The 22,777-nt window shown below is 42.6% G+C and overlaps 1 long non-coding RNA gene across 1 annotated transcript; it reads right to left on the bottom strand.

Annotated features, from left to right (window-relative positions):
• Window positions 1-12,519: 12,519 nt before the first annotated feature.
• LOC308678514 lies at window positions 12,520-21,090 on the bottom strand. The gene is made up of 3 exons (XR_014028673.1): window positions 21,074-21,090; window positions 14,063-14,162; window positions 12,520-12,553 (listed from the first exon to the last, which is right to left on the bottom strand). It is a non-coding gene; the product is annotated as an uncharacterized lncRNA (long non-coding RNA).
• Window positions 21,091-22,777: the final 1,687 nt, after the last annotated feature.

A 22,777-nucleotide genomic window follows, 5' to 3' on the forward strand; every position in this document is an offset into this window, starting at 1 on the left:
AATTTTGGATTTTATTTCACAGTATTGATCTAAGAGTTTGAGCTAAGAACTACTTGAACTGAAACCAGTTTGAAATCACAGTCTTGACACAAATATATTCCTAAATCTGAACATTTTTGGTGAATATTTCTTGTCCCAATCATTTATGAGTACGAAGCTGATTCTAAAGCATTGTAACTGAATCCTTTTCTCCTCTCTTTTGTACGTAGTCAAATGTGTGCAGTCCTGAAACTGATTGTCCTCTGGGATTCTTCTGTGACCTCCACTTTGAGATCTGCCTGCCACTGAAGCGAGAAGGAGAATACTGTCGCCAAGATACCCATTGTGCCAGCGATTTGACTTGTATGTTTGGGAAATGCCTCCAAACTCCACCTGGGGGTCATGAAGGTAAGCCATAGAAGGGTGGGCTGTTCATCAGTGGCAGAGGAAGTCTGAAGACCCTAGGCTAAAAGGTATAAAATGAATAGCTTGTTACTGTAAGATGTTAAGAGTGCTATTCTTAGACCCATGCTCCTTTTTAAACCTTTCTGACCTGGAACTTTCCAGAGGTATTGGGACTATAGTTCCCAAGTTCTCCTTCCCATAAATTTTAATGGTCAGCTTGCTTTTCAAAATGAGTTTGCTTTTCTTCTTCTGTCAGTATGCCTGTAAACTTCTGCTGTGGTGCTAATAAGCCCTGGGCTAAGGAGCCCTCATATAGTCTGTCTATTTAGGCATTAGGAGATTGGGTCAACTCAATCGTGTTTACTACAGTAAATCATATTTAGACAAATTATTGCTTAGCCCAGTGCACAATAGAGTCTTGGATTAGGGTTTCAAACTGTTTTCCTTTTCACCCTTCCAGAAAGTACTTTATCTGATAAAATTCTGCAGATGCCACTGTAATCAAGATGCTCCTTAAGGACTACCTACTTGTTCACACTTTGCTTTTTCATTTTCTTTTATGCAGCCTTCCTTAATCGCCCATGCCCAGCAATCGTAGACATCAGGTTAGAGAGGGCTGGTCTAAATATGTCTGTTTATTCTTTCAGGTGCTAAGCAGGCCTCTTATTTCCATTCTTATCTTGATAACATAAATATATATTATCAAACCACAAGCAACATTAATGAAGTAAGGTTGGATGTATGATTTGCCTATTATTTTCTCCTGAGGTTAGAATTCGTGCTAAACTTAATTTAGGAAGGGAGATTCTCAGATTCTTAAAAGGTTCCAAATATCAGTGGAAAATGCTTGAGAAAACGTGTGAAGATTTGTTTCATTTTCTGATGACAAATTTAACTTGACTATGCAAATTCTTACACTATTTAATTTTCACGTTTAAAAATATTTTATCCATGCTAAAATTGTGCCAATATTTAAACTAGCTTTGGTTTGAAACCATTGCTGAAATCAACTTCACTGAATTTACAGTACACTAAATATGGCCAACACACAATGGGGTCAAAATCCTTTTCTCTCCCCCCTTGGCCCAGATCAGCTGCGTTCCCACATTCATGCCTCCTTGCTTGCCCCTCGTAGGTGCCCGCTGTCATCACAACCAAGACTGTTCTCCAGGATTCTGCTGTGCCCGTCTCCACGGTGAAATGGTTTGCAAAAAAAGGCTACTTTTAGATGAGAGGTGCCGTGTCCCACAAGGAGGGATTGCATTCAGCATGAACCAGGTGTGTCCCTGTTTAGAAGGACTGGTGTGCAGACGGATGCAGCCCAAGCGAGAGTGAGTATTGTGTCACTTGGGAATAGACATTCAGAGACTGTCTTAGTGCAGCAGAGATTATGGGCAAGCACAGGTTTGCCCATATTGTATTTGATCACACATAACTGCAGGGCCTATTTAGGTTTATTCCTTATGACCATTTTTACTTACTGGCAGTTGAAATCTTATTTTTTTAAAGTTCCTCTTTTTCTCTTTTTGCAGGAAACCATTTGAGTACGAGGTGAAAAAGGATGACTGGAGATGCCAAAAAAAATAGATAACTATGAAACAGAGTTTTTGAAACAGCTGTATTTATACCATGTAAATAGTATTTTCTACCCTCTATTTTGATAGTATATTTGCAAATATCTGAGATTTGTAACCAATTCATGAAAAGATGGAACTAAAAATAATAAATGGATTGTTTTCAATGGTTGGGATCAAGGGCTGTTTTTTATATGTGTATAGGTCTCCAAGAGAATATCCAAAGACACACTACAATCGGTGGGGTTGAACAATTCTGTGTGTGTGTGTGTGTGTGCACGCGTGTGCCTGTGCATGCATATATATGCATGTGCCTTTTATTCATCAAACAGTACTGCAAACATTGTACCTCTGAAAATCAGTGGTACCATCCAAAGTATCTGGAGGAGTGGAGTGTACATAGCCTATTGACTGTGGGTTAGCCTCTCCTGCATGGCTGGCTGGGGGATTCTGGGAGTTGAAGTCCACACTTCTTCAAGCTGCCAAGATTAAGAAACACTGGTCTGCTCTCCACCATATTACGGCTTCTGACATCTTTTTGGAGAAGAAAAAGATCAGTTAACCCTGGCATGGACAGCAATATTCCCTAGATGTGACCCCTGCAGACTCTTGCATAGTAAGCAGATCTGCCCCCCCCCAAAATCTATGTACCATCCTGCATATAACTTCCTGTCCTTGAAAATGACCTATCTTTAAGGAGATATAAGGTAGCTTTTAATCTATTATATATTGGATGTACTATCTTTCATTTAAGCGCTATTTTATCATCTACGTTTTTGTGTGTTATTTTAAATAGCTCTCTTTCAATCTTTTGACTTCCTAAGTCTTGGATTACAAATAATGTCCAGCTAATGTGGCTTTTTATTATAACAGTTAAGGCTTGTTGTATGTGGAGAGGATGTAATTTATTATCTTAAAATATGAATAACCATTCTTAACAACTAGTAACTTGAAAACAAAACAAATGAAACACTTGTTGTTCAGTCACTCCTTTTAGAGAAGAACATTCTTATCTCACATGAAAACTAACATAATTCACAGAAAAATCTTCCAGCTATATTTCAACACAATGAGACAAATGGGCGAAAAATGCCAGCAACAAACAAGCTAAACAGATGGGGATATAGCTCAGTGGTAGAGCATTTGACTGCAGATCAAGATGTCCCTATTTCAAATCCAGGTGTCCCTTTTTTCATTTTAAGAAATTTAATTTTTCAGGTAGCAAAGGGACCTATTTCTACTCCAAAAATAAACATTTTGCATCCTACAAATGGCATTAACCCCCTTCAGAGATGTGAATCAGACAGGACATACCATTGCTTAATTTTAAAAGCTCAGATTCTAAGTAACAGGCTGAAATGATAGGATGATTTAAGTGGGATCATGGGGCTTAACCTTCCATCCCAAGATATGTTACTTTTCAATAATATGTTCAATTTCCTAAAAAATATATCCATGCTATCTTTAAGTACCCATTACCTTACTGCAAAGCATTTTATCAGGCAACAAAAAACTTTTTGCTGAAAATTATATTACAGCAGCACCAGGAACAAAGAAGCAATGAGCTTCAAATTCAGAATTTCAGCCATGAATATCCATTGAATAGCATTTATAAGCTAATCCCTCTCAGTCTTCAAAAATCAGACATTTACAAGAATAATAAATAATAATAATAATAATAATAATAATAATAATAATAATAATAATAATAATAATAATAATAATAATAATAATAATAATAATAATAATAATAATAGAAATAACCAAGTCTAAGGCAGTCAAATCAAAATGACTTGGTCTTTTTAGGTTTTAAAAACTGCAACTTAAGTTTTGGAAAATAAAGTTATGTTTCTTACAAGGACAAGATCTTTATATCTTGCAATTGGCCAATAAATGTGGATTGTGTGAACATAGCCCTTTGAGAGACTGTGGTTAAACAAAATAGTCTATCTAGGGGCATCTGCAATTAGATATTTCCATTGGATTACAGGGAATGGAATGCTGGTTTTCAGATCATTTAGATCACTCCCCCACTTTCAATAGCCCTCCTCAAAGTAGCACATGCTACTGGTATTAGGCATGTGAAGGTAGTCATAAAACACTAGGAAAGGGCCAATATACTTCCCACTACAATACTGGGAGGAAGTGTTAGATCTTCCCGCTTTCGTGCCCCTTCCAGGCCAACCTGCTTCTGCTTTTAGAGAAAACAATTGCAGGGGAAGAAATAATAAATCAAGGTAGGAAAAGATTCTTGGATTTTCGGAAACCTTCTTGCTAATGCACTTGGCAATCTTCAGATCTGTTTTTGGTCAGAGACATTTCACAAATCCTTGGCTGGAGTCCCAAGCATTTAAGTTCCCAAATGGGCAGACTCAGCAGCCTGACCTAGGGCTTATTTAACCATGCTTTATCCATTGCCTGGATCCAGACTGCAAAGCACTGAACCATAAGCTAACTACCCTGATGATTAGACTCTTTCACACTGACATGTTAATGTCTCTTTCTCTGGTTTTTGAGTCAGAAGAAAGATATGCAAGCATATGTGCACTTCCCCGATAGCCAAGAACCATTTGCACCAGTAACTAGACTTACAAGTGAACCTATCCGTATCAATTTACTGTGGGGAAAATTAGGAAAGCAACTACTAGATTCCTGTGGCTTTGTTTTCCCCACTCGTCCCAAGTTACCAGCCAATGGGGAACCATCACCTGTGACATATTGTAGACTGTGGGACCATAACTTTATTCATCTTCTAAAATGATTCAGTGACAGGTTGCTGGAAGAAAGATGCTCCAGATTATTGATAACTGCCACATAGGCCGTTTCTGAACGTGGGCTACTGGTCTCCCAGAAGTCTAATAAATCTGGGTAAATAACCCAGCTCAGCTGACAAGTCAGTGAGGCAGACATGGATTGTGGGGTGAAGTAAGAGGAAACTCATGTGGTCGTGGAGAAGATGGGACCATCTCCAGTGGCAGCTGTCCACTCTAAAACTAGCCTCAAAAGCTAGTTCAGCATCCCTTCCTGAACCTTTTCAAACACCGTCAGTTCTGCTCCCAAGCCAGACCAGCACCAAGCACCAAGCACCCGCTTGCCTCCCTCCCTCCCGTTCCCCCTCCCCCTTTCCCACAGCGCTCCTCCGGAGTTCCTCGGAGTAAGAAAATGTGGCCTACGGTCCCAGCCCTGAATTGTCCCCAGGTCCTCCTGCCCGATTTCTATCCCGTTTCCACCACGCATTCTGACGTCACTCGAGGGCTCCGCGGAGTCCCCCCTGTCCCCCCCCTAGAGAGTTTTCCAGCCAGAGGGAGGAGCTCGACGGGGGAGGACTTCGCTTCTGACGCGCCACCTGCGGAGTCTATAAAGCGGGGCGGGGGCGAAGGCGTTCGCCGACGAAGCTGCGAAGCTCGTGATGGGTCTGTTTTTCGCGAAACTCCTGAACATTTTTGGAAGCCGCGGTAAGAAGTCTTTGAGCGCGGCGCGCCCGCATTTCCTCCTTTCTTAGGACACAATTCCCGGAATGCTAAGGGTGGCTGTCAGTCAGATCGTGTTTACCGTGACTAGTCCAAGACCACATTTAAAACAAGGTCAGTTTAGGGACTGTGTGGATCTCTAAGTGGATGCTGTTCCAGAGGGAAGGCACTGCACAAGAGAAGGTGCTCTTCCTGTAGTCCTTCAGATGACTTCGTTTAATTAATGGGGTGCAAAGCATGGCGGTTCTGTCCAACTGTACAGGATGGGTGGAAATGATAGAAGGCAGCTGTCCATCAGACAGGCAGATCCCACACCATGAAGAACTTTGTAGATGATAACTGCGATCCTGAATTGTATCCAGAAGATAGATGCTAACCAGTGAAGCTGACAAAATGGAAGCATGTTATGGCATGCCCATATTTCCCTTCATTGCTGCATTTGGCACTGACTGCAGCTTCTGAGTGGTTTTGTAGAGTGGATGGCAATAGTTCACATATCTGAGTGACTGTCAGGACACGAATTACTGAAGAGGCTCAGTTAAATGCTTCATAATACTATGGTTATGCTGTATTTAATACTGTCTTTTCTGAACTTGAGTCTTCATTGGACTATATCTATTGCTGTATCCTGGCTGTGGTGCCTGGAGTGATAGGCTTTGTAATCCAATGGTTTCTGGAATTTGGAAAGGGTGAAGTAAGCCCCAAAAGTGTTTTCTAAAAGGCAACTGAACTTTCTTGTTTTTTTTCTTTGAAAACATTTCACTTCTCATCCAAGAAGTTTCTTCATTTTCTGGAACTGAAGAAGCTTGTTGGATGGGAAGCGAAATGTTTTCAAAGAAAGAAACCAAGAAAGTCCAATTGTTTTGAGAAAAAGCACTAATCATGACCAGGATGATTGCTAATCTCCATAGATATTCTGCTGAAGCACACCTCCATCATATTTCACATATCAACAGGTAGAAATCTCTGCCTCTAACTCTAAACCAGAAACCCCATGTTGTGTAGTGGGTTCTGGAGAGTAGGAAGAACTCCGAGACGATGAGTACAGCATGGCAGATCTTTATTTGGTGGAAGTGACTGTACTGGGGAATAGGGGTTACCTGCCCTCCTTTTATACCTGGCCAGGTGAGCAGCTGGCCAATAGGTTTGAACCTCTGTTTCCCGCCAAAACTGGGTTCCTGCCAGTTCACCTGGATACATAACACCCCTTAAAAGACAAAACAATCCCCTCAAACAAATGGTCCCTATTGACACACATAGTCCGACAGGTACGCAGGTGGCCGATGAACCCGGGATGAACATCTTAGGGGAACTTCCCCCATGTCTTGGACGGCAGAGTCAGTGTTTGAGTCCTGGTTTACCGTTTCCGGTTGACCCACCCCAGAGTCTGACCCTGTGGCAGGGTTGTCGCTGCGGTCCTGGTCATGTTGTTGTCCCGGTCGAACAGAGCTTACTGGCAACAGTACTGGGTCAGTGATGTCCTCCTTGGGCTCGGGTTCTATTGTTTGTCAGTGGGGTTGGTGGTGATGATTTGAGCTTGATGATGGCTAGTCTTCCGGGTGGTCGCTCTGTGACCATTCAGGAACCCGTTTCCTGACCTGGTCTATGTGCCGTCTGACCTGACGACCCCCCTCCACCCCAACTACGTAGGCTAAGGGCCCGGTTTTGTCAACCACCACCCCCAGAATCCACAAATGTCCTGACCCATAGTTCCTGGCCCAGACTAAGTCACCAGGGTGTAACTCCCTAGGGGGTTTGGGTTGCTCAGTCTCCGAAGCCACTCTGTCGGGGTGCAGTCTGTCCAATTTGGTGATGAGGCGTCTGCCCCAATGGAGTTCCGCCGGGCTCTTCCCCATTGCTGTGCATGGTGTGCAGCCCAAGGAAGGCTTGCAGTTCAGCCTTGTTCTTGGGAGTGGGGGCCATCTTAATTGCCCTCACTTTGGATTCTGCAGGGTTGATCCCACGGGCATCTATTTTAAACCCCAAAAACTCAGTGGATGCCACCCCAATGCTGCATTTGTCCCTTTTTAATTTGAGACCTGCAGCACATAACCTGCTTAAAACTGCCCTCAGTCTTTCAGCCAGTACCTCTTCTGTGTCCCCTGCAATGAGGACATCATCAAAATAAGGGCATACCCCTTGAATGCCCTTAAGAGTCCGCTTCATTACCTCCTGGAAGATGCCTGGTGCTACACTGACACCAAATTGCAGGCGGTTCACCTTGAAGTCTCCCTTGTGTGTTACAATTGTTTGCGCTTCTGCCATCTCCCTGGTAACCGGCAGCTGCTGGTATGCCTGCGCGAGATCTAGCTTAGCAAAGATGGTGCCACCTTGGAGGGAAGTGAGAACGTGGCTGACCGTTGGGACTGGGTAAACGTGCTGGTTAAGGGCCCGATTTAATGTACATTTATAGTCGGCGCAGATCCTGACCTCCCCGTTAGCTTTGAGAGGGGTGACTATGGGGGTCTCCCATTCTCCCCCTTCTCCTGGCTGTAGGACTCCCTGTTCAACTAATTTGTCTAACTGCCCTTCTATCTTGTGTTTAAGCATGAAGTGGTCTCTCCAGAGTTTAATCCTAATGGGGAGGATGCTGGGGTTTAGTTTAAAAGAGATGGGGGGCCCGGTGTACCTGCCTAGCTTATTATCGAATACGTCTGCAAATTCTTTGCAGACGGACTTGATGCTGCTTCCCTGGGTCCTATAGATGCCTGAGGTCCCTATGCCTAGTGCCTCAAACCAGTCTAGCCCGACTAGACTAGTTCTCCAGCCCTCAACTACAATAATATCCAAGTGCCCTTGGAACTTCTTAAACCACACTGAAAGGGTGGCCTCCCCCTTGATTTTTACTGGGGCGTTTTGGAAATCAGTGAGGATAATGTTTGAGGGCCTCAATTTGACCCACTGCTTGCTCCGGCCGCAAATAAGTTTAAAAGTCTCATACGAGATGACTGAGACTGCAGAGCCGGAGTCAAGCTCCATTTTACCGGGAATGCCCTGTAAATGGGCGTTCAATTTAATTTTGGGTTTAAGTGGCCATCAGGTCCCGGTTCGGCAGATGGCCCTCAGATGGCCCTATGCTGGTCAGTTTCTGGGCCCCGGTACCTTTCCGTGACACGTCCTCCAGCTGTAGCTCGTGGAGGCCCTTTTGGAAACGGCTACGGCAGACCGCTGCAATGTGGCCTGATTTTCTGCAGGCCCGACATGTGGCTGACGGGAACTTGCAGTTTGTCTGTGCATGGTCTCCACCTCAGCCTGCGCATTTCGGGAAGGAAACTGTTTTCTGCTGGTTCTCCCAGCTTCCTCATTGTCGCTCCCATTGTTCTGGCCTCCTCCAAACCTGATCGATGCCAGTCTCCTCTGCTTCTCTGCTCCCACCGTACGCAGCGTCTTCAAGGTGAATGGATCCTCCTGGGCTGCTGGGTCAGGGGGTCTGGACCACTTGCCCCGCACCGCTGGCCGCCTCATTGGCCAAGATCTCGTCCTGAGCATCTTGGAGGGTTAAGTTGGGCCTTGCGAACAACCTCTGTTGCAGGTGCTTGTTGCGTAGGCCGAACACGAGCCGGTTACGCAACCTCTCGTCCAGATTGGAGAACTTACAGAAGTGGGCGGCCTGCCACAAGGCCGCAATGAACTCCGATGCCGATTCGCCCAGCAGTTGACCCCTCTGGACGAACTGGAACCGCCAGGCCAGCTCGGACATCTGTGGCTTGAAATGCCCGTTCAGCTTCTCGGTGAGGTCTCGGTATGAAATGGTCTCAATCGATGTCGGCAAGGACAGGCCTACGGCCAAATTGTAAATGGCAGGCCCACTTATGCAAAACAGGGCCACCGCTTTCAGGCCGTCTTCGGCGATCTGGTTCACCTGGAGGTAATTTTTGACCTGTCCCAGGTGTGAGTCCCACCGTTTGGGGTGACGGATGTTGAATTCTCAGGGCTGGCCGATCCGTGCCATCTCTGCATACGGCTTCCGTGAATCCTGCTCCACCGATGTGGCTGCTAGCGTGGTGACTAGCCAGTCGTCGAGGGGGGGGAAAGATGCCTCTTTCCTCCAGCAAGCGATGCCGTCCCCTAGTGACTTTCAGCTCTTAAGGTGAAGCAGGATCCCACCTTCGTCACCACTGTTGTGTAGTGGGTTCTGGAGAGCAGGAAGGACTCCGAGACGATGAGTACAGCATGGTAGATCTTTATTTGGTGGAAGTGACTGTACTGGGGAATAGGGGTTACCTGCCCTCCTTTTATACCTGGCCAGGTGAGCAGCCAGCCAATAGGTTTGAACCTCTGTTTCCCACCGAAAATGGGTTCCTGGCAAAACAGTTACATTCAACGCCCCCTGGTGGTGACTGCTATGTAAGTGTGTATGTGTTCTCTTCACCTGGATACATAACACCCCACATAGCAATTCATTTTTTCCCCGAGTGCATATGAGAAAGAGACAGACAGTAAGTGAAGAGCTTCCGTGGACTGGAAAGTGAGAAGCCAGCTAGCCAGCCAAACACTTGCAAAGGCTGAGAAACAGCACCGAGGATTCGGCTTGGCTGGCTGGTTTTCCTTTTCCAGCACAGGGAAACTCTTTAGCTGCTCTCTGTCTCTTTCTCGTAGAGAAGAGGAGTGGCTGATGGGAGAAGTCATAAATACACCCCAGATGAGCAGAGAGGGCAGACTAAGTCACCAAGCGGAGGGAACATTGAACGTAATTAAGCACCAGCCTCAGCACCATCTATCCGTTAAATGAATGCTGATGTCCCAGAAATTTGTAGATCAGACTGTTTTTTGCTGAAGAGGTTTAATCTGTGGATGAAGAAATGAACTTGCATCCCAGTGTTGCTAGATCCACAGAACTTCATTTTGGATTTATATACTGAAAATACTTTCTCTTCCTTCAAGAAAGCATCAAACTGGACAATAACAATTTTTCTCCCTTCTTTGGATGGCACCAGCATTCTGAGAAGGATGCAGGAATTGACCCTCTTAAGCAGCTTCCTGAGAGCTGCTTTTTGTCTCTCCTTTCTGAATGTGGTCTGTGCTTTGGTAAGCGCCTTTTCTCTCCCTTTCTCTCGTGTTGCAAGCAATAGGCAGAGACCATGGGGCTGTTTAGCATAACAGGCAGAATAGATTCCACTGAAATCCCACTTCTTTGGGAAGAAGTCCTGTCATCTGGATTCAACTTTATTTGAGGATTATACTCCCATTTATTTCTGATTGCACTTAATTTCAATAATGAAATAAAGTCCATGTGCACTATCTTTAATTTCTTGGATAAAATTATTATAAATATATATTTTCTATATTTTTATATGTACAGTCATCCTGCTGCCCGGCTCTCCAGAACAGGATTTGGAAGTAAATGCCAGTTTGTCCCATCTTAAATGTATCAAAATCAAACAGTTTATTCAAGAATAAGGCCATACAATCTTAAAAAGTAAGTGAATATAAAATATGCATACTGTATGTGTCAATTCTACAAGCAGTAAGTGTGTGTGTGTGTGTGTGTGTGTGTGTGTGTGTGTGTGTGTCATAACAAGGCATAAGAATGAAGTATACAGTATAAAAATACAAGGATAGAAGTATAATTGTAAATTAACAAAATGATATAAAACGCAAGTAAGTAAATGTATCAGTCTTCAACCACAAGTAAGGTAAATAGCATATAATGAAGCACAAAACTGGGAAACTTAGCTGGGTACATTTTGGTTTTATCAGATAAGAGGAGTGATAAATATTGTGAAACTTATGTTCTCTGCCCCCCAAAATGTCTTTGGAATGAGGTAGAGGAGAATCATCCTTGAGTCCCTGCGAGGGGAACAACAAAAGAGCATCTGCCTCTAAGAGCATCTGCCTCTAAGCCATTACCTGAATTACAAATGCTGCTAGGCTCAGATTTAGCTGAAATCTCTAAAAAAAAAAAGACCTATTCTATGTATATACAGTAGAAGAATCTTTATGCAAGCTCAGTGAGCTCACAATAGGAAGCTAATTGCCCTTTAAGACCACAAGGCGGCATTTCCTCTCTTAGGTTCACAAAGGTAGTTTAAAATGATAAATAAACAAGTATGTCGCAAGGATTTTATTTATTGATGTATTTGAAAGTTATGTTAATCACATTTGGGCTAATTTACAGGCATTATTAGTTCCTGTTTACATTTGTCCCACAGGAAAAAGGGATTGAGAGGGGGAGGAGAGGAAAGAATGAATAAAAGCAGTACCAGTTGTTAAAGTTACAGTTCTTGCAACAAGCAACTAGGGTGATGGAATAGCTGCTGACTAAGGCACAGGTCTGCAACCCGCGGCTCCGGAGCCGCATGCGGCTCTTTCAGCCGTCTCCTGCGGCTCCCAGTCCTCTGCCATGTGCAGTCCCCCCCCAAAAAAGTGGGAGTAAAAAGGTTCAACCAATCAATTCAAATATGCAGGGTAGGTGCATATCTCGCCTTGGCTTCACTCTTCAGTCAAACCCTGTTCTGCGCATGTGCGCATGTGCACGCATGCGCACACATTTTTTGTGGCTCCCAGTTTTTCCTTTTGTGAGGGAACCGGTTCCGAGTGGCTCTTTCACTGTTTCAGGTTGCTGACCCCTGGACTAAGGAATTAAAACAGCAAAGTCCTGTAAAGCAGTATTTTTCAAATGTAGCAACTTTACCTTATGTGGAATTCAACTCCCAGAATTCCCCAGCCAGCATTATGGGTGCTGAAACCCACTTGTATTAATGTAGCCAAGTTTGAAAAATACTGCTGTTGTAAGTTGAAGACTGCCTGTACCATTGCTGCATTTTTATTTAATACACGCTTGTATTTTTATTTATTTATTTGTATCTCACCTTTATTGTTTTTACAAATAACTCAAGGTGGAGAAGGTGTCTAGCACACCTCCCTTCGATTTTCCTCAGAACAACCAGCCTGTGAGGTGAGTTGGGCTGAGAGGGACTGGCCCGAGGTCACACAGCTGGCTTTCCTGGATAAAGCAGCACTAGGACTCATGGTCTCCTTCTTACTAGCCAGGTGTCTTAACCATTGTTGCCGATGATCTTGAAGCAAGGTTCAGCCACTGTCCAGTCTTCTCCAACTCGGTGCCCTCCACAAGGGTTTGGGCTGCAGCTGGCTGGAATGCTGGGAACTGAAGCATCTGTGCACCTAGAGGGCAGGAGATTGGGAAAGAGCAGACTATGCTTGACCATGATTTGATGAACAAGTAACAAGTAGCTGGGTCTACACATCTTAGCTGTAAACCTTATTTTACAGATTGTGATGGAGGGAAATACACTAAGAAAACTAAAATGTAGCTTAGTAAGTACACGCAAACCCATTGTATTTCAAAAAATGTATAATAATTAAAATGTTATCCCACACTCATCCAACCCACCCATCCCACCATGCAACTGTGGAACCCATAGATGTTATATTATATTGCATGGATGATTTCCAAGACATGAACCTGCTAATACCTCTCTCTCTCTGCTTTTGATTTTATAACTTTTTGTTCATGTCCAATCTGAAAAGCATGCCTTTTATTCCTAGTGCTAAACAGTCATCAGCATTGTCCCTAATGAATCTCCTCATTAGCAGCTGGGGTTTCATCAGGGCCCTATTGCAGCTCCCCCATAAATACACCACCACCACCCCGCCCCAGCCCCCAGGGGCTATCGAAGATGAAATGGAAATCTCATTAATGGGAAAGTCTTTATCAAGATTTGCAACAGGGCCTAGGCAGATGAGCAACTTAATTGCAGCTGTTATCACAGGAGCCCACTTGAGTGAGCTCTAGTCCTGCCTTGCTTTATCTTACTTGAGCTCTCCCATTTCCTGACAGTTTTTCACAGGAAATGAGTCAGTCCTTGGCTAACACAATGCAATCTCACAGTTGTGCTCTGAACCTAGCTTTTCATGTATCTGATCCCACCAAAAAGCTTGGCTTCCCTGGACCATCCCTCATGGCTGATAATTCAGGGAGCATTTTTTATTAGCCATTCTCAGATTGCTTAAGCTGTTATGCATTTCTCTCAATTCAACCCTGTCCATCCGTCCATCCATCCATCCAATATCTATACTAATCTCTATTTCTTCAACCCAGATGCCCCCAGAATTGTTAGAGATCTGGTTCTCCAAAGACTCAGCCACCATGCTCCTGCAAGCAAGCCAGAAAAATAATAGATGGATCAATATAGCCATACTAATATCCATATCTATAGTCAATGATTATTTGCTGCAGTTGTACAATGCAATCAAAAGAATTAATAGAACACAATCATGAGCAAAATTTTAATTTATATACAGGTAGTCCTTGACTTACAATTCGTTTAGTGACCAAAGTGACTTTTGACCATTTTTCACACTTATGACCATTGCAGCAGTCTCTTGGTCACATGAGCAAAATTCGGGCACCTGGCAACTGGCATGTATTTATGATGGTTGCACTGTTCTGGTGTCCTATGATCACCATTTGTAACCTCCTCAGATGGCTTCCAACAAAGTCAGTGGAGGAAGCCAGATTCACTTTATGACCTCATGACTCACTTAACAGTTGAAGTAATTGTATTAACAACTGTTAATTTCTGAAAGATCAGGAGTAAAGTGAACTATTGGATCAAACATGATTTTGTTATGATTTTAAGCAGCGGAGACTACAGGCATTGCAAAACGTACCCCTGAATTATATAGGCACAATCATGTTCAGAATGTCAGTGAACCATCCAGAAAATGGAGGGGGGTTCATGTATGCAGTGTGGTTTTTCTTGCCAGTGATCTAGAATGCAATGATATTTTTTAATTCAGAAGGTGTAAAAGAGACGCAGAACTTCTGTATTGGGGACCTAGCCAATGAGAAAAAACTCCTGGAAGCTGGATAGTGTACAGCAGAATTTCCCCTTTTCACTTCCCTTAGAAGTATCATCTTCAGCTGGTTCTAGCTGCAGTCTTCGGACTCCTTGGGTGCCAACCCATTTTCTCTATCCCATTTCATCTTCACTTTGGACTAGATATCCAAAATACAGTGATGAATGAGTGAATGAATGAAGACTGATCACTATTTAGGATTGAATTTTGTACGTCCCTCTCTATGTATCTGTCCTATAACAATTACTGTATTATATTTGGTGTTGATTTGATAGTCGATTTGATATCCTCAGAACTTGCAGAGCAGACCTAATCACCCTATTTTGTTTTGGAAATGAAACTCAAATAAAGTTGTATTTCTCTTTCTCAGGATTAGTTTGGTAGAATGATATTTCATGAACCCAGTTTTGGGAAAGAAGGAGCCAGATGCAAATGTGTCTTATTTCTTATCTCTCCCTCCCTATGTCTTATCTCTCCCTCCTTATCTGTTTTGCAGGTGGACACTGATGATGTTCTAACCAAAGAAGAACAGATTTATTTGCTGAATGAAGCAAAATCAATACGCCACAATCAGATAATCTGATCCCAGAGACCAAGACCTGTGCAGTTGCACTAATACCAGAAGAACCTATTGATTCCCTTCCCCTTTTGCATGATGGCAGAGATAAGTTAGAAGCAAGTAGTGGATGGGAAGAAGGCTTGTGGGTAGTAAATGATAAAGTACAACTGCCTAGACTAGACAGCTAGTTTGGCCAATAGTGAGAAGAGTTCATCAGGCTACCCACACAGGTCCAAAAGTGATGAAAAGATAGTTAGAGACAAAGTACAAAGTTTGAGAATGTAAAAAGACTGTGTAAGACAGTAATGGATCAGTGTGAAGTATGTCAGAAGAATAATCCTACATGGGGAGCCAAAATCCCACAAGGACTTACTAGAATAACCTGCTATCCAGGAGAGGCTTGGCAAGTTGATTTTACAGAAATGCCTAAGAAAGGAGCAAAGAATAACCTTTTGGTTTTAACTGACATGTTCACTGGATGGCCAAAGACCATAACCCACAGTCACCCAAACAGCTAAAGAAGTTCTCAAGATCATGATAGAAATAATTATTCCAAGATTTGGAGTACCAAGAAGTATTGAATCTGACAATGGCAAACACTTTACATCCCAAGTGGTTCAGGGAGTAAGTAAATACTTAGGAATCACCTGGTATCTTCATTGCAGAATGATTTAACCAAACATTGAAAACCCATTTAGCCAAGTGATGCCAAGAGACCCATCTGCCTTGGCCATAGGTTTTGCCCATTGCTTTAACTCAAATCAAGGCATTACCTCGAGGGCAGTGGAAACTGTCACCCTTTGAGATGCTCTATGGTAGACCTTTCTCATCCCGTTCAATATCAAGGGATGAAGGAGAAATAAACATAACCCAATATTTGCAGAAACTGGCCCAGGTTTTGTCTCGTATTTCTAAACAGGTGCAGGACACTTTACCACCTGTGACAACAGTGCCACCATGTGTCCAGCCTGGAGAATGGGTTCAAGTGAAAGAACTTTTCCCAAGCGCAACCAGTGCCAAATGGTCAAATCCTCACCAGGTTCTTCTCAGCACACCCACAGCTGCTAAAATTGAAGGCATCAAGGTGTGGATCCACGTTTCCAGATTAAAAAAGATTCCACTCCCCAGTGGGAGTGTCAACCTATCACCGATTTAAAGCTACGTTTGCAATGAACACCAGCATCACCAGCAGATCTTTTCAAAGATCTAGACTCCTGACTTCTTGTTGTTTACTCTCGTTGCAATTTGCCTATCGCTTTGGATTATTGCTGCTTGATATACTGGAAAATAAAACTGCATTTGGTGATTAGAAGCCAGAGTAGACTTCACCACTCTCCCATCAGACCTAGTGGTGTTAACTGCTTGATGAGTCTACTGCTTCCAATGTCTTTTGCTGTTCCCTTCCATAAGAGGCATTGCCAGATTTATTTGTCATCGAGGACTCCATATCCCATGACAGGTGAGGAATATAACAGTGATGACTACGAACTGTGGTTCCAGCATTTTCCACCTGAAAGGGATTCTGATGATCCTGATCCTGAACTTTATTTCCCCAACTTCTGAGCAGGACTCTACCAGCGTTCTTTGTTTTCTCAACCTTGGTGTTTGGAAACCTGGCATGTCTCATTCTCTTTTGCATAAAAGAGGAGCTTGGTGAGTGGGAACCTATAAGGGAAAATGTTCATATGTAATGAATAGTAACAAGAATGAATGGTCTGGAAGTTTGGTCACTCAGAAGGCACACCCATGTTATCCAGGAGAACGTAATGGCTGGGAACAGGCTTTGATTAATGACTATCTGTCCCAAGCACCCAAATACCTATGCAGAATGGCAGCTTACACTCTGAGGGTAGGGATCTGTCCCTCCCTGAAAATGCAACCTGCCATCCTCTTTCCCCTCCAGTGTGGAACTGAAGGTATAAAAATAGTGACATCCACACTTCATCTGACTGCGGGGTGGATAGGCAAGTGTGCTTTGCAATGTCATGTTTCTCACAGAGCAAAGAGAAGCGTGAAATCAGATGACAACTCATCCTGTCAAAAGAATATAAAAACCACTCGTACAGGAGTTAAAATTACTAAAACTTTGGTTTACCATTCGGATTACATAAGTCAGGGAATAAAATCTACCTGCATATATAACCAGACACAATATGACACCTGTTCCAGAAATAACCAAGTGGTGTGTCACACTCCAAAGGGAGCTAGGTACACTTTCAAAGCATGGGTATATACATATCCAGGGAATAATTATGGTACACAATTGCTTTATAATCACACTATGCTTGACCAAAGTCCAGAAATGTTTCTGTTTTGATACTTCCAAAGCAATAGACCAAGGACCAGATGATAACTATGAAATCCGTTGTGATTCCCTAGATTGGGAAAGGTCTTATATTACTGAAAAATAAATATGTATATAATAACAATGGTTATGGACCGGCTCCTGAAGCTTTTGGAGTCTCACCCAATCAGTTTGTCTACTGGTAACATCCAACATGAAAATGACAAAAGGTCTCCCCACTGACCGTAATTACAATCAAGTTTGGTTTAACCTGACTGAAGGTGCTACTAGGACTGACTGTGCTCTAGGGACATGCACCCCTATTTGCCTACATTTCAAAGATCCACCCACAAAGTCTCACCTTTTTGGAATAGGGATCTCAGGAAAAGGTAGAGACCGTTATGGAAGAATTATTGTAAAAACTGTTCATTTACAAGAGACACCTAAACCTACCATTCATAGTGTCTTTTGGGAAACTATGAAGCAAAAGATTGAAATACCTCCAGTTACCAAAAATTTGTTCATTGATTTGGCAGAAAGAATTGGTGCAGGCTTAAACATAACAAGCTTCTATGTTTGTGGAGGAACCAATATGGGAGAACAATGGCCTTGGGAAGCTAAAGAAATGCCCATTGCCAACTTCTCTTCATTTAACTTCACATGGGAGGACTGGCAGAGACCAACTCTATGTTGCAAAGTGTTGTGATAGAAGAAAGGTGTTTTGTTTGACCAACTGGTTCCCCTTATCATGAACCAATGGGAGAATTGGCCTCTGAATCTGGATGGTTGTGCAACCACACTAAACCTACACATTGTTCCTGGTGGTCTAACCAAAATTTGTCCAGTTCTAATCCTTCTAACCAACTATATAAATAATCAAATACATAATGCACTTTAACTCCAATACAATAATAATACCATATAATTAAAACTAATAATAAAAAAGAAAAGAAAAAGAAAAATTTCCATTATAATAAATTATGACAATCTAAAATTAACTCATAAGCTAAATGGAACTTTTTAGTCCCATATTTTTTCTGAATATAATCTATCCATCTTCTCCAAACAGAATGTATCTTTCTTGTGAATGATCCTTCAAATTAGCAGAAATCTTAGCCATTTCTGCTAAATTTGACACTTTAAGCGCAAGTTCTAATCCTTTTAATTCATAATACACAGGAACTGTTATATCAAATATGGAATGAGCCTGGAAATCTTTCCCTTCCTTGGATCACACCTGACCATTGGTATTGGATTTGTGGACAAAGGGCATATACTCAGCTACCTTTAAACTGGACAGGAGCTTGTGTTTTGGGAACCATCAAACCAAGTTTCTTCTTGTTACCCCTCAAATAAGGAGAAAAACTTGGTGTCACAGTATATGATGAGCTGGGAAGAGCAAAAAAAGAAATACCTGGTGGTTTAGGTGACTGGGAAAGAGATAAGAAGTGGCCTCCAGAAAGGATCATTCAGGTGTATGGTCCAGCAGTTTGGGCCAATGATGGAAGCTAAGGATATCAAACCCCTATCTATATGTTAAATTGAATCATTAGACTGCAAGCAGTTTTAGAGATAATTACTAATGAAACTTCTTCCGCCCTTAATATACTAGCAAAAACTAATTCTCAAATGAGAACTGCCAGTGCTTTTTTTCTAAAAAAAAAAAGGTGCCGGAACTCTCATCTTGACAGGCGCAGGAGGCGGGGTTGGTGGGCGGTGGGCGGTGCTGCTGCAGTCACAGGTGCGAAGGGGGTTGGCGGCGGGCTCCCCTCCCTGGGGCCGGAGCTGGCACGGCTGGTGCTGTGGGAGCAGCAGAGCCCACTCTATATGGCGGGGCTGTGCAATGCAGGCAGCGGGGGCGGGGCGGGCCAGGCGATGTTTTAATCTTATGATTTTAAAAATATATTTTTTCTATTGTAAGTTTCCCCAAACCTCGCCATGTGGATTGCATACAAATATTATATAATTTGTAAATAAAGGTAGAACATATGTTAAATATACATCAAATGATAATATGCTTCCCTACAAAGTTAATTCTTGCTCAATGACAGACCAAGGAGTTAACTCGGAAAGGCAAGAGGAAAATCTAGAAGAGGTCTGTGCAGCTCTTCAACATCTTCATCAACGATTTGGATGAGGGGATAGATGGGGAACTCATCAAATTTGCAGACAACACCAAGCTGGCAGGAATAGCCAATACTCCAGAAGATAGGCTTAAGATACAGGAGGATCTGGACAGACTCGAACACTGGGCACTATCTAACAAAATGAAATTCAATTGTGAAAAAAGTAAGATTCTACATTTAGGCAGGAAAAATCAAATGCACAGGTATAGTATAGGTGATACCTTGCTCAATAGTAGTAACTGTGAGACAGATTGTCCTAGTGGACAATCACTTAAATATGAGCCAGCAGTGTGCTGCAGCTGCCAAAAAAGCTAGGCTGCATTAACAGAGGGATAGAATCAAGATCACGTGAAGTACTAATACCACTTTACAATGCCTTGGTAAGGCCACACCTGGAATATTGCATCCAGTTTTGGTCACCACGATGTAAAAAAGATGTTGAGACTCTAGAAAGAGTACAGAGAAGAGCAACAAAGATGATTGGGGGACTGGAGGCTAAAACATATAGGGAACGGTTGCTGGAATTGGGTATGTGTAGTTTAATGAAGAGAAGGGTGAGGGGTGACATGATAGCAGTGTTCCAATATCTCAGGGGCTGCCACAAAGAACAGGGAGTCAAGGTATTCTCCAAAGCACCTGAAAGCAGGACAAAAAGCAACAGATGGAAACTAGTCAAGGAGAGAAGCAACCTAGAACTAAGGAGAAATTTCCTGACAGTTAGAACAACTAACCAGTGGAACAACCTGCCTCCAGAAGTGGTGAATTCTCCAACACTGGAAGTTTTTAAGAAGAGACTGGCCAGCCATTTGTCTGAAATGGTATAGGGTTTCCTTCCTGAGCAGGGGGTTGGACTAGATGACCTCCAAGGTCCCTTCCATCTTCTTCTTCTTCTTCTTCTTCTTCTTCTTCTTCTTCTTCTTCTTCTTCTTCTTCTTCTTCTTCTTCTTCTTCTTCTTCTTCTTCTTCTTCTTCTTCTTCTTCTTCTTATTATTATTATTATTATTATTATTATTATTATTATTATTATTATTATTATTATTATTATTATCTTGTAGAAAGGAAAGGCCCACACTGATAAATTAAAAATCTTTGTGGTCTGCAAAGGAATGCTGGTGGGCTAATCAATGATTTGGTGACTAGAGGAGCATCTACAGTGTTGGAGCTTGTGGCCATGGTAAGCCATGGAGGCACTAGGCAACATGACTTTCAGGGCAGTGGTGGTGATTTTATTACTTTTTTTAAAAAAAGTCTGTGCTCTGTCCAAGGGTGCTTGGTAGGCTGCATGTACAGGCCTGGTCTAGAATTTATTTTGGAGCATTCAACTATCTAGAGCAGGCGTGTCAAACTCATTTTGTTTGAGGCAACTTTTTATAAAAGAATTGCCATTTGTTTTAATAAAATAATTTAAATCAATTTTTCACTTGATTTCAAATTAAATGAATGAGATTTTTTTTAGTACAATTGCCAAATGCAATAAACTGGTTTTAGGTATACCGGTATGTTTTAAGTCCCCCATTACTATTGTGATGCGCTTCCTACATACCTTAGTTAACTGACTAGCAAAAAGTTCATCTATTTCCTCTGCTTGGTTGGGTGGCCTATAGTATACACCTATGGCAATGTCATTTTCCCCCCTTTTATATTGACCCAAATACATTCAAGTTTACAGTTTTCATCATTGTTGTGCTCTATTTCTGTAGAGATAAAGTTATTTCTTATATATAGAGCAACTCCACCTCCTCTAGTCTGTTTCTTTTAAATAATTTAAATCCCTCTAGCTGTGTGTTCCATTTGTGGGTTTCGTCCCACCATGTTTCCGTAATGGCAACAATATCATATCCGCCCTCATTTACCTGAATTTCTAGTTCATCCTTCTTACTGTTCATACCCTGCACATTGGTGTGGCAGATGTGATCTCAGAACCACTGAACTATATTTTTCAAAGATCCTGGAGCACTGGGGAACTATCAGAGGACTGGAAAAGAGCTGATGTATTTCCCATCTTCAAAAAAGGAAAAAAATAGGTCCAGGAAATTACAGATCTATCAGCCTGTCCTCAATACCTGGGAAGATTCTGGAAAAGATAATCAAACAACAAATCAGCGAGCACCTAGAGGCAAACAAAGCCGTTACTAAAAGCCAACATGGGTTTGTCAAAAACAGATCATGCCAGACAAATCTTATTGCATTCTTTGACCAAGAGACAAAATTAGTGGACCAGAGGAATGCTATGGATATTATTTACTTGGATTTCAGTAAGGCATTAGATGAAGTAGATCACAACCTACTATTTGATAAGATAGAAAAAAGTGGTTTAGACAGCATCACCACCAGATGGATTCGTAGCAGGCTGACTGGCTGTACTCAGTGTGTGGTCCTCAACGGAACTGCATCTACATGGAGGGAAATGTTTAGTGGGGGGCCCCAGGGCTCTGTTCTAGGCCCAGTGCTCTTCAACATCTTCATCAAGATGGAGTGGGAGGAATCCACTCAGCCCTTCCCTTCCCTTCCCTGCCAAATGAGCAGAGAAACGTCTCAGGAAGCAGCAAGAAAAACACTCCGTTTCACAAAATGGGGTGGAGGGAATCCATTCAGCCTCTTCATCCTGGGACTGCAAGGAGGACTTGAGTGATCTCAGGAGGAAGACCGTCTTATGAAAGGCAGTTAGCACAAATTTAGCATCCAGCATGGGAAAAAATGAATGAAGGAGGAATGCTGTCATTTCCAGTCCAGACCTTGGAAGGAGAGGACCTTTACCAAAGAGTTAGAAGGAAAGGAAGAGCAAGGAAGGAAAACGAAGGAAAGGGAAGAATACTTATTAGACATACCCAATTCCAGCAACCTTTCCTTATATGTTTTAGCCTCCAGTCCCCTAATCATCTTTGTTGCTCTTCTTTTTACTCTTTCTAGAAACTCAATGCAGTGTATGCCTCTCAGCATACACAAAGGACAGCACAGCAGGAGGCTGATGGTGCAGATCAGCAGAGGGGTTGGACAGCTCCTGGCAATAACTGCTCACTCAGGATAAGCCTAATAAGTTAAGCTGTTGACAGCCCCAGGCATGGTCAGCCTGGTGGGAAGCCAGGATCTACACCCATTGTCACCTGCACTGGCAGGAAGCCCAGGTTTGAACTGATTGGATGCCATCCACCTGGGCAGGTACAAATAGACGCCAGGCTTCCCTATTTCCCCAGTTCGTTCTGTTCAGAATAAACTCATCTTTACCCCAGCTCTGTGTCCGTCTCCATGTGAAGCACGCGACTTTACACTCAACATCTTTTTTACATTGTGGTGAGCAAAACCAGATGCAGTATTCCAAGTGTAGCCTTACCAAGGCATTATAAAATAGTATTAATACTTCACGTGATCTTGATTCTATCCATTAATGCAGCCTAGCACTGTGTTGGCTTTTTTGACAGCTGCAACACACTGCTGGCTCATATTTAAGTCACTGTCCACTAGGAATCCCAGATCCCTTTCACAGTTACTACTATTGAGCAAGATACCACTTATACTATACCTGTGCATTTAGTTTTTGTTTTTTTAAAAAAAGAAAA

The sequence above is a fragment of the Vipera berus genome (assembly GCF_964194415.1).
Source record: "Vipera berus genome assembly, chromosome: Z".
Taxonomy (NCBI): domain Eukaryota; kingdom Metazoa; phylum Chordata; class Lepidosauria; order Squamata; family Viperidae; genus Vipera; species Vipera berus.